This window comes from Pholcus phalangioides, unplaced genomic scaffold, assembly GCF_987345545.1.
Source record: "Pholcus phalangioides strain wild (caught in Gottingen) unplaced genomic scaffold, Ppha-v1.0 ptg000017l_1, whole genome shotgun sequence".
NCBI classification, from domain to species: Eukaryota; Metazoa; Arthropoda; class Arachnida; order Araneae; family Pholcidae; genus Pholcus; species Pholcus phalangioides.
The window spans coordinates 15,107,531-15,119,976 of record NW_028301610.1 but is presented as its reverse complement, the minus strand read 5'-3'; the positions used below and the strand labels follow the sequence as shown (position 1 = coordinate 15,119,976).

The 12,446-nt window shown below is 36.9% G+C and overlaps 1 protein-coding gene across 4 annotated transcripts in view; it reads left to right on the top strand.

Moving 5' to 3' along the window:
* LOC149072430 (uncharacterized) overlaps positions 1-12,446 on the top strand; it is a 145,185-nt gene that overhangs the window by 119,890 nt on the left and 12,849 nt on the right. The window lies entirely within an intron of this gene.

Genomic DNA, 12,446 nt, shown 5'->3' with positions numbered 1-12,446 from the left:
TATGAAATTTTTTTTAAATAATTCTAAAATTATTTCTTTCATTGAAGTCTTTGTAGCATTTCTGTAAATTCTCTATGTAAACCTTTCGGATGTTGAATTTTGCCTCTCGAAATATATGAAATCATCGGTCTCGAAAAAGGCTTTGGCTCTCCCGAATTCGTTACGTTGACCTTTTTAATGCACCCAATGCAGGGCCAGAACTACAGGGGGCAAGGGACAACTGCCCAGGGCGGAAAAATTTTAGGAGGTGGCAGTTTTACGTCGGAACAAAGAACACACATTTGCTCCGGGCGGCAAAAATTCTAGTTACGGTCCCTGCCCAATGCACAGCAATATTATAGAATTTGGAAAGTATCTCAGTTTTAAATACTGTTGTTCAGATTTCAATGACCAGCACTAACGAATTTAATTTTTTTTCGCAATTTAATCGATTTTCTGTCTTAAACAGATGTTTTCTAAAAATAGTTGAAGGGCCACGATTTGAAGACCCCTGACCTAAAGGCATTGCTGAATTAAAGCGTACGATGTGCAAATTACATATGTTCTTTCGAAAAGGCTGTTTTCATTCCCCAGCTACATGAGAATCAATGAAATGCAAAGAAATTATTTAATAAAATTAATTTACTTAATGAAGTAAATACACACGCGAGCTTTAGTTTTTCTCCCAACTATGGCTTCTCCTTCGAACATTTGAAAGGCTTCTAAATGAACGATCAAAATTAATGATCATCGAAATGGGGATAAAAAAACTCGTTTTCGCTATTTAAACAAGTTTACCAGAACGATTCGAATTAATAAACACATTTTTAATTAGTAATATTTTTGGAATCCGTGAATTTTTTAAATTTTCACTAATTAACTGCTGATTACCAACTCGTTTACGCTTTAACTTGTCATCTTAAGATTAATATTAAATAGCAAGCGAATGTTTTTTAGGAAATGTGCAATTTTATTCGAAACTTGTGGTGTACAGTGCGAGACATAATTATAAGGCACTCTTGAATTTTAGTGAGAGTACAAAAGGAGTGGAGTAAAAAAAATATCAAATTCCACGTTGATTTTATGACGGTGTAAAAATAACTTTATGCCGAATATTCGGAATTTGAGGCACGATTTTCACATTAATCATTGGATCATTTTTGTTGCACCGCGGTCATTTTCTGCACACGAGGACTGATTAGACCGGGAACTACCAATTTATGACCGATTCCGAACGCCAAGCCTTTTTTGTACTCACTGAGAGTCTGGTGCCCTAACCGCTTGGTGTAGGACTCCTTGCGGTCGCAATCTTTTTTGTGTAGTCATGTCGCCGTTTCTGTTGTACTCCAGTGTCAGTGAAGTTTCTGACAAGGGCGAACCGGGTATCGAACTCGCGATACCTCTAAATATCCTTTGATACTTAAGGCGAGTATCTTATCGACCTGAGCTACCGCATCCGATTTTCACATTATATATTTTTGTTTTTCTATGAAATATAGACAAAATTGTAAGACACCTACTGATTTTTGAGGAAACGTAAAAATTCTAACAAATTACATTTATCAAAATATTTTTAACAACCACTTCTGTTTCTGGGCGCGGTAGAAGTGGATAAGAAACTCGCCTAAAGTACCAAAGGATATTTAGAGAGGTGTCGCAAGTGACACCCGGTTCGTTCTTGCGAGAAACTTGACTCGGGCACAACAGAAACGGTGACATGAACACAAAAACAGATTGCTACCGCAGTGAGTCCCACACCGAGGGGTTAGCTCACCAATCTCTCGGTGAGCATAAAGTCTGCCATTCGGAATCAGCAATAAATTGTAGGTCCCGGTATAATTAGTCCTCGTGTGAAGGAAATAACTGTGGTGCGAAAAATATGATTGCTGTTGCTAATCAGCAAAACAATGATTTGGCATGGATCCAACCAAATCAATCGGTGTCACGAGACATCATTTCAAGCCTGTGATATGGTGGCTTTTAGATGCTCGATATAATAAAATTGTCTCTTACCTGCATATACTGATCTGCAAAGGATGCGCCAAGTTTTCCACGAGGTTGACGTCAAGAAAACCAGCCGGCCATGAAGGAACATTGTTTTCTTTCTTGAACCACTTTTCTTGTGTGACCTGACACATGAACTGACGCATTATCTTGTTGAAATATGCAAACGTCTTTATATATACCAAGCTGCTCCTGCAAAAGTTCTATACAGACTTTTCAGTTCATCCTCGAGGGCAGAAAAACCACATCAGTCTTTCCTTGAATAGAAAATGCTCCCCCAGACAATCACTGAACTATCACCCATTTGACGGCGCATTAACCGCTGCACGTTTCTGACCTCAGATCATTTCAATATAAATGGAAACCATCTGGACCATCAAGATCACTTTTTTTTTTTCATCGGAGAACGTAATAGAATACCACCGAGTCCAAGGCATGGCACGTTTTGAGAAAGTCGAACGATCCTGTTTTTGTTTCAAAATTAACCTTTACCGCGGCAATCCCGAGATATCTCGTCTCACTTTATCCGCTCTATGTTGGCAATCCTCAAATATCTCGGGTTCTGAAAACGCACTTATTTCGGCATTGACGAGCCCAGCTAGCTCTGTACAACAGTCTTTCCCTCAGAACACGTTTTCCTCCCCTCCCCCCCCCCCCCCATCCTGCCAATCCACTGCCAGTGGGCGGAGTCAGTTTTTGTTCAAAGCCAGATATCAGAAGAAGAGAGACTATTAATTATTTTGGGTATTCGGGAGGGGGGAGAGCATTTATCGGCCCAATCGAAAAAAATTCCTTCTTGAAAATAGATGGGAATCCAGAAATTTTAGTGATTTCTACTGTGGAGTTACAATGCGGATCACAGGAAAATTTTAAAAAAATCTTTAAAGGGTTAATGGTGGTTTCTCCTTCATTTTCCTGAATTTGATGATGTAGAACTCGTGGAATTGTTCGCTGTGAGAGCTGCAGTTGTAAGGCAGATTTTATATTTCTGGATGACATTTTGCTCTTTACTTCCATAGCACAAACATTACACTTCGTTCATGTAGACAAGCATGAGGTGCGCCCAGATCGTTGTTTTACAAAGCCACGTACGGTTTAAAACACTTGTGACGGCATATCAAAGAACGTCAAATTTGCTAAAAACGCTTTAGAAACGGGTGCCGTGCAATAGCCAATTTTCATGCTTCATTTTCCTGCAGCTGTGTACCCCGGGGCAATTTTTCTACTCATGAGGCACTTTTAAAAGTGAATACATAGGGTGTCCTGGAAGTCATAATTTGACCTTCATCTCATCAATTGTTCGTCTTAGAGGTTCGATTCTAATTTAAAAAATGCTCAAGATGTGTCAAAAAAATCACTCTGTACCAGTTTTGAGTCAAAGTAGTGTTCGCACACAAAATAAAAAAATCTAAATTTTTATACGGTACCCCTTATCCTCTAACTTCTTGTTAGAAATTTTTTGCCCTACCCAAAACAATTCCACGATTCTAAGTGTAATATTCGCCGAGATATTTGAATTCAAAAATCTGAGAAAAGTTGGAAAAAGACAGTATAAATGCGGGAAAAGAAGCATTGTCTGTTAGTTTATGCTGTTCTTTCTCAACTTGATTATAAATTGAAATATCTCATACATAGCGAATATTATACTTGATACATGGATTTTTTTTTTTTTGTTGGCCTCACGAGAAACTGGACAACAAATTTCTAATTTGAAGTTAGAGGACAGAAAACGTATAAAAATTTAGATTTTTTATTTTCGACACACATTTTTACTTTCGAAACTAGTACAAAGTGATTCTTTAAAACATTTTGATCATTTTTTGAATAGCAACCGTACCGATACGACGGACGATTGAGATATATAGGCCACATTAGGACTTGCAGAACAATCGGTATTTTTATTGGATTGCTGTCCTGTGACGTTTGTGTCCTTCAAATTTCTTTCTTGAATTCACAAAAAAATGAAAAAACAAAAAAAACTGGCTTGTATGTACTTAATAATTTCACTATTTTAAACAACATGCCCGATACATATACTGAAGTTCCATTATTGTGGAAATATTATTTTTCCTTTTTTTTTTCTTGAATATTTATGGCGTCTTGTAATATTATGTCTCACTGTATATCAGTGATTACAATATTAAAAATGTAGTTTTAGTGATAAAGTTCTTCAGAATGATTAGAATTAATTACACACTAAGTGCTATATTTATGCCATCCAAAAAATCATTCGTCATACAAATATAAAAGTTATATATTGGTTAAAATTACTTATCCTGAGAGAAATGGTACCATAATCCGGTTAGGATTCAAAATAGTAGAGACCGTATACCAAACTTCACGGCTGGGCCATATTAAAGACGAGATAAGATTTGAAGGAAATGTAATCATCCAGTCGTTTGCGTTCACGGCAGAAAATTGCAATAAATATTCATTTCAAATTCTCGTTGTTGGAGGAAATGGTTGAGAAGCATCTCGTTCATTTAATACCCATTTCCTAATTACCTAAATTTCAGAATTTTCTCAGACGCTTGTTTTCCCGAAAATGTCAAGTCATTTAGAAAACGAGAGCCAAAAATTAGTTTATCGCCATATTAATCGGGGGAAAAGGGTCTTTCGTGCAGATATAGGGTCACGAACATATGAAATGAACACATTAGAGATCCGTACTTAATTTTTCAAGCTTTCACGAGACGTCTACAAATCTTCATAAAAGAGGATGTTAAATGCCAAGCAATTAATAGAAAGCACTTATTCAAACGTGTTTTCAACTTCCACTGCTGGTTTTAAAATTATAAACATGTATATAGAATTCAAGTTTCCATCTGTAAAAATTACTTGTACATTCTTATTATAAGTGAGTGTGCCGGTTATGGCTGAATTTCGGCGACTATTTCTGAGCATCTGCTAAAAGTCTCAGAAATCCGAAATTGTAGAAATTTGGCGATATGTTTCATCTCGCCAACTGATGATAACGTGCTCGACGAGATGTTAGCTGAGCTCTGATTGGATGATAGGGTAATAAATAAGGCAACCCGCGAATCGTAAGGTGACGCACTTCAATTAATTGGTGTTATTTTTTCGTAGTTGAATATTGAACCAATCTGATTTTAATTGTCAATTCTGAAAAATTTCTGGAGAAAATTCACATTTCCTAGATTAATATACAGTAAACCTCGTTACAACGATATTCGATATAACGATAAATCCCTCTACAACGATATTCGACATAACGATAAATCCCTCTACAACGATATTCGACATAACGATAAATCCCTCTACAACGATATTTTTCGAATCTTGTTTGGAATTGCGTAGTCTAATTTTAAACTGCTGTCAATACAACGATATTCTTCACTACGATAAACTTCTCTACAACGATATTTTCTGAGGATAGTTTAAAACCGCCACAACGATGTTCTTTATACTTCACTAGAAATTACCTTCAATATATTCTCAAAATTTTAACCAGCGTTTTGTTCTTTGGAGATTGTTTAACGACATCGGTATTTTACACTACCTACACTCCGAAAGCGTTGATGAAGTTGCCGTAAAGCTACTTTTTACGCAATACACAAGGTTTGTGCAAAAAAACCCACTATACAGGCGTTCGTTTTATAAATTATATTTTGCTTCAAATACTTTTTTGGTATTTTATGATGGTGCTAACGACGGAGATTCAGAAGAAATGCCAACAGCAGCATAAATTTGGTGGCTCCTGATGATGCTACCTCTCGATGTAACGATAACCCTCTACAACGATATTATTCTTTGGTCCGCAGAGTATCGTTATATCGAGACATTGTGATATATTCAGTAATTTTTGTAAGAAAAAAGCGTTTAATAGTCCAGGAGAAAAAAATGTTTCTCTGTTTTTTTGCTTGAACATCATATCTATTACTCATGGATATCGTTTTATGGAAAGCTGAGCATGCAACGATCGTTCACACTTAATGGCTAAAGCAAATTTATAGGGTCTTAGAAATATGGCGATTACCTCCTGGTGGTAGAAATATGAAACATCTGAACGATAAAGCATCTTACAAGCGTTTATATTGGCGGACCGTAATCCTCGACAATGTCCATGGGAGTTATGCCGTATCCATGGTGAGGAAAGGATGAGGATCCCCCTTTCATCGGTATTTTCCGATTTTTTCCTCCCTTGGGATTTTTATTTCTTTATGCTTCAGAACGAAATATTGTGTTGTAGTGACGAAAATAAGAACATTAGATTTTTAGGTACAGAAAAATTTCTATATAATTTTTTTACCGTCTCTTAAATGTGTTTTAGTCTCTGGAATTTCAATTTATATACTGCCTGTACGGAACTGATATCGATGTTCAGATAATCGGGGTCCTACTATCCAGTAGGACCCGATTATCCGAACATCGATTGACCAAGTGTCGGGTTATTCGAGGTGCTTTTCATAAATTCATTTTCAAAATTAGTTTCTAATAATTCTAAACACTCAGCGCCACGACACACTATTGGTTATGAAATGCCTGAGTGTATAGAGGCTGATAGACGGAGCATTCAACGCTCATTGAGCTGGAAAAGGCAATAGAATGTCTTTGTTCGACGCAAACCGCAAAATGTCGCAGGTAACCATCTCACTGGTCTGCCCCCGGAAGACCAGCGCGGGTACGTCGGTAAACTTCTAGAAGCGCGTTGGTCCATTGCGAGTTATTTTATTACCTTTTCCCGCTCCATGCGCGTTGAATGTTCCATTGTCAAGAGCTCTACTACGGGTTGTGATGGTCGGACCAGTGTCTCTAAAAATAAGCGATATCATCTTTTGAGGGGGGGGGGATAGAGTGGGTTAGGGGGACGAGACTAGAAGCTACCGATACAACATGATCTTTATTAGTTTATTCATTGTCGGCGAGGGGCGATAGGGCGATTTTTGTTAGTAGGAGGGATCGATGAGAAATATAAGTTTATACATAGAAGACTTTCTCACAGACAATATCTTAACCCTTTAATTGGCAAGCACTGACATATCCAGAGAAAAAATTTTGAGTTATATCAAGGAAATGAGGTACGCTGAATGACCAAAAAAAAAAAATATGGGATGTTGCACTTCAGAGATCACATTGTATTTATATGATTTACATAGATTTAAATATTATAAAAATGCCATTTATTGTTTGCCAACTTACTTTTCTATCATTGCATTTTGAAAGGAAATATATGTGGAGTAGACATATTGCTGTGCATTCTTCATAGGTCAAAAATCATTCTTACTTGGCTTGCCAAGATATAGGAGGCGTGTACCTTTTGAGCCATTCTGCTTTCAAACTTCATGAACAGCTCACAAGTAGAAATCGAACGTTTTGGAGTTGGTGCCGAAACGAGCTCACACAAAATATACGTTTTTACTTCAAAAATATAAATACAAATACAACGCCACAACAGGCAAAATGCCCAACGAGGTGGCTGAACCATGTTGCTTTTGAGAGGAACACCGTCAAATAAAGAATTAAACCTGTCGCTCGCAAGCACCATGGTGCTCTGAGGGATTTAAGAGTTCTCGATGTTAGGCGACATCCAAAGACTATTTCGAAGTATCGTGAGTAATCTTTGAGGCGGTGTAAATTGTAAGAATGTTTTGGTATTTCATGTAATTTTATACTACATTCATTTTATCGTTTAACCACACTACAAAGCAATTAAAAGTATTTATTGCGTGAAAGTTTCCACAATTTATGGCTTCATTTTTAACCATTATGGTCCGGTTCATATTAGCTCGGATAATCGAGATCCACCAGTGCTAGACTATTTGAACGACCATATCTTTGCCATTCCATTAAAAAAAGTTGAATTCCTATGACTAAAGACGCTTCCCCTGAAAAGTCTTTACACCAGTCATAGGCTGTATGAAGTCATTGGTTTCCCTGGTGACATCGTGAAACAAAAATGTGATAATTTTATCGAATAAAATTTCAAGCAATAATTCACAAATTACGAATTAATTTGCATGCTTGTTAATTTTACAACCTCATGAATTTACCCCCCCCCCCCCCACTGTAATAGGTATAAGGTCGTGTGTAATAAAAATGAAGATGGTGAAGTATACGGTATGTGGAATAGAGCAAACGAGGCAAAAAAAAAGGATCTGGTTGTGCGGAAAATTTCGAAGCATAAACGGGTTGCGGGATAAGAGAAATAAACGTGAAGCGTGAAATTCTGCCACCAAAACTGGAGAGAGAGAATCTATTTTACGACCAAGGCGACAAAACTGGAGAGAGTAAGCAAGCTCCATGGGCCTATCTCCACCAACAGCACCTCGAACGACTTGCATAAACTCGTATAAATTCCCGTCTTAGCTTTAAGCTAAAAAAAAAAAATAAATAAAATAGAAAAATTTAGCGCTCGAACTATATCTCACAGCAGTAACTTACCAAACATTAAGTTTTATGAGCACGATGCTGGGGCATTTCGAGCGTAAAAGGCTAAAAATGTTGGAGGGGGCGGAGGCCAGAAAAAAGCTTCTCAAAAGGTCATAGAATTTCTCTCTTCAAGCTAATCTTTGGAGCTCTCGGAGAGAAAATGAACCTTTAGCACACGGTATAGAATATTTATGCCAAGATAATTGAAACACCCCCATTTATTAAATGTGACCAAGAGTAAAAGTGAACTTATGCTAATTAGTTTAAATGTTGCGTAAAAGGAGTACGTGACATTTTGAAAGTTCACCCTTTTCTCTCTCAAAAACAATAAAAAATACTTAAGCCATTCACAGAAAATAGTTAGTACAGATAGTACCAATTAATTGAAACTTATGAATACGCTTTATTCCAAGAACAAACAGCTAGAAACCACTGATTAGACAGGCGTACGTTTACGTTTCCCAAAATATATGTACTGCAAACTAATAGAGGTTATTATAAACCTCAGAGTGGTTATACCGTATACAGTAGGTGAATTTATTCTCGGGATATTTCGGTTTGTGTGGGCATTTAGCCTTTATGATGCATACATTAGCTACAATTCTGTTGGACTTCCATATTTCTTTATAGGAAGATTTGCATAAATTTGATCGCACGGAGTAGCTTATTCATCCCACGCGGAGCAGAAGAGAATGAATAGTATATTAATGGAATAATATAATGTTTGGAATCTAATGAATTACCAAACTAGGTGCGAAACAGAATGGAGCGGCTTATTCTGATTACAAAATAGGATTTACGATATGATACGAAAAACTGGCTGTATCAAGAGATATTGATGTTTAGGAAAGGAAAATTTATCTCCGCCCTCGCGAGGATTCGAAATCCGGTCTCTCGTATGCTGGACGAGTGCTCTACCACTAAGCTACGAAAGCAGATGCATTATTCCCGCTCCCCCCGAGCATATATGCAGGGCGATTCCATAATTTCCCCTGCCGCATTATACTGGTGAACTGTTGATTCTAAAGGCATACTTCCAATTAGAAAAAGTATCCAAACAACGTGTAGAACACGGATACGTCATTCATGTTGCAAAGGGTTTTATGGTTATAAAAACTTAGTTTTTTTTACATTTTAATACGGACACCCTGTCCCGAAAAACTCAATTAAAAATTGTTCCCTGTCTCTTTTGACGCCAATAAAAAAAATTCTACGTTTCTAAGTTCAATATTCACTGAGATATTTGAATTCAAAAATTGGTTGAAAGTTGGGGAAGAACAGAAAAAATAATGAATAACGCTTCTTTGACCGTTTTCCCAAATTTTTGAATTCATATATCTCAGTGAACATTGTACTTGGAAATGTGGAATTTTTGTTTGCCTCAGAGACAGTGCGACAATTTTCGAATTGGGTTTTTGTGGACAGGGTGTCCGTACAAGAAGTGGGGTTGTATATTTATTAAAATAAAATTTTTATACACAAAATGGATGACTTATCCGAGTTCTACACGTTTATTTGGATACTATTTTTTCTAATTGAAAGTATGACTCTAAACCAGTGGTTCTCAACCTTTTGCCCGCGGCCCGCTTTCTCTTTTTTGTGAGAGGAAGACCCGGTCATACACACGACTAATGCTAATGGGAAATAAATGGTTAAAAATGGAAAGGTGAAGAAACACGGCCCTGTTTAACTTATGGGCCCAGCGGTTGAGAGACACTACTGAGCTCAATGGTTCATCAGTAAATTGAAGCAAGGGGAAATTATGGTATCGCCCAGTTGTATGCTGAATTGCACGGAGCCATTTAGTACATATATACGCTCCAAGAAGGGAATATTCTATCTACTTTCGTAGCTTAGTGGTATAGCACTCGTCCGGCATACGAGAGCGGGGAATTTTCCTTTAATAAAACATCGATATCTCTTCATACCGCCAGTTTTTATTATATTAAAAAGTGGAGAGGACGTCTAATAGGATGCAAAAATTCAAACAGCAACTAATTAGACATGTATAATAAGAATGGATTTTCCTTTCGGTAATGTTAGTAATTAAATTAAAAACAAAGTTATAGATGGATGATGCAAGTTTTCCCTTTTCTTGAAGTTTTTGGATAAAAAAACGGACCCCTGAAATTGTTTTTTTCCTTTTGTGTGTCGGCACAAGTGGCTATAAATCTCTCCGTTTATTAACGAGCAAATAAAATGACACATCTGTTCTTGAACTGAGTCATAGAAAAGTGTCTTTAAACACAGGCGCAGTATCTGCTGTATTAATGAAGAAAATGTTCTTAAAGGGTGAGTTACTGAATACGATGAAAGCACACGCGAAGAACTAAACCAAAATAGAAAGAAAAAATTCACATCGATCATGAAGAGCAATAAGGCTTTTTGAGGAAGAAGGGGGAGGATAGCAAAAAAACCGGTTTTTCCGGTTTTCGTACAAAGTCATGATAGATGTGTTTAATTATCTTCCGTTTTGCCACAACATTCAGTGCACCAACTCTCAAGAAATATATCAACTTCTTTTTTGAGTATGATGATGGCTTAGAGGGTGGAAAATGAAGCTTTTACTCGATTCTTCTTGTATAAATCTTTCCATGAAAGAGCTCCTTGTTTGTATTCCCTTTCCATTTTTTTTCGGTAAATAGCAGAAAGAGTGTTACCATATTCGAATTTAAGAAATGGGGAAATTATATTTCAAAAGCTATTCTCTGTAACGTTTTATACATATACGTACTATCAAAGTATTATAACGAAAAAGAATGGAAGAGAGGGAGAGTTAATTGAGGTTTTTGAAGAAATCGGATATTGATCGCCAAGCACTGAGTTGTATTTGGCGATTTCTCTTTCTCCGCCAACTGCTTAGATCAAGGGTATTCAATATTTCGGAGAGTGCGGACTATTTCCTTAGTTTGAAAACGTGTCGTGGGCCACTTAACAGAAATAAGAATGTGTTGTGGGCAATTTCAGTAATTTGGAGCAGTGCCCCAGATTACGTGGGTGATCTGTAAATGTGCCGTGGATCAATTGATTGATGTTAAAAATTAATGCAACGCTCTTGATGTGCCATCGGCGAGTTATTCCAAGTTTGACGTTCGTCTAGTGTGCATTGCCTGGCCTCGAAATATTTCGTGACATCTATATACGTTGATGGGAAGTATCAGCAAACTTCTCAAGGACATAGCACGCGGATGTAGACGTACCTCAATGCTTATACGAGTTTGAATGGCATCTAGAAAACGCCATTTCTCTGATTTTTCCTTTAACTTGTTGTAAAAAATATCACGCGCATATCCACGGGGTTTGGTGAAGGGATACAGTTTGGTACAAGTACTTTCAAAATTAGTCGTACATCGGTGTAGGAATGTGACAAGACATTTCCATACAGGAAAATGGGCCATTATTCGATATGGCAAGGATTCATTGTCAGTCTTCTGCATGACGTTCCTTTGAGTTTTTACCATTTACCACTTGTTTTGATCCATGCACACTTTTTTCCCACCAACAGACATCTCTTTTAGAACAGTGAAAGTTAACGACGCCAAATTGCAGCTTTGTACTCATCTACGCACACTATGAAGAACGACCATTTTAAGACAGTATAGCTTTCCTTTAAACATTTCAAAACCACGTCCTTTTCATGCATTTGGGAATCGTGACATCATTACTTTTATTCCACGTGTTTTATTTGACATCCTAAGATATCCCCGGATGAAAAAGCATCATTTTGCTTTTACCTTTTTAAAAAATAAAACTTTTCCACCAATAAAGGAAAAGGTCACAATGTGAAGTCCTCAAAACGTTTTGAGAAAAGTACCACTGATTTTACTCATTTGAATATGCACAACAATATAAAATCTTTTGGAATTATTATGGTTCACTCAAAAAAGCTGGTCTTCCGGAAAAATATGTAAACATTAATATTTGGATTGCCAAGAGGCCAGGAATGAATTTATAAAATAGTGACGTCATTCAAATAACACATCAAGTAGAGCACAAAGAAAAAAAAGAAATAACTATACAGTCGAACCCCGATCTAACCAATCGGTTAAAGCTGACACTTTATTCGTAAAATC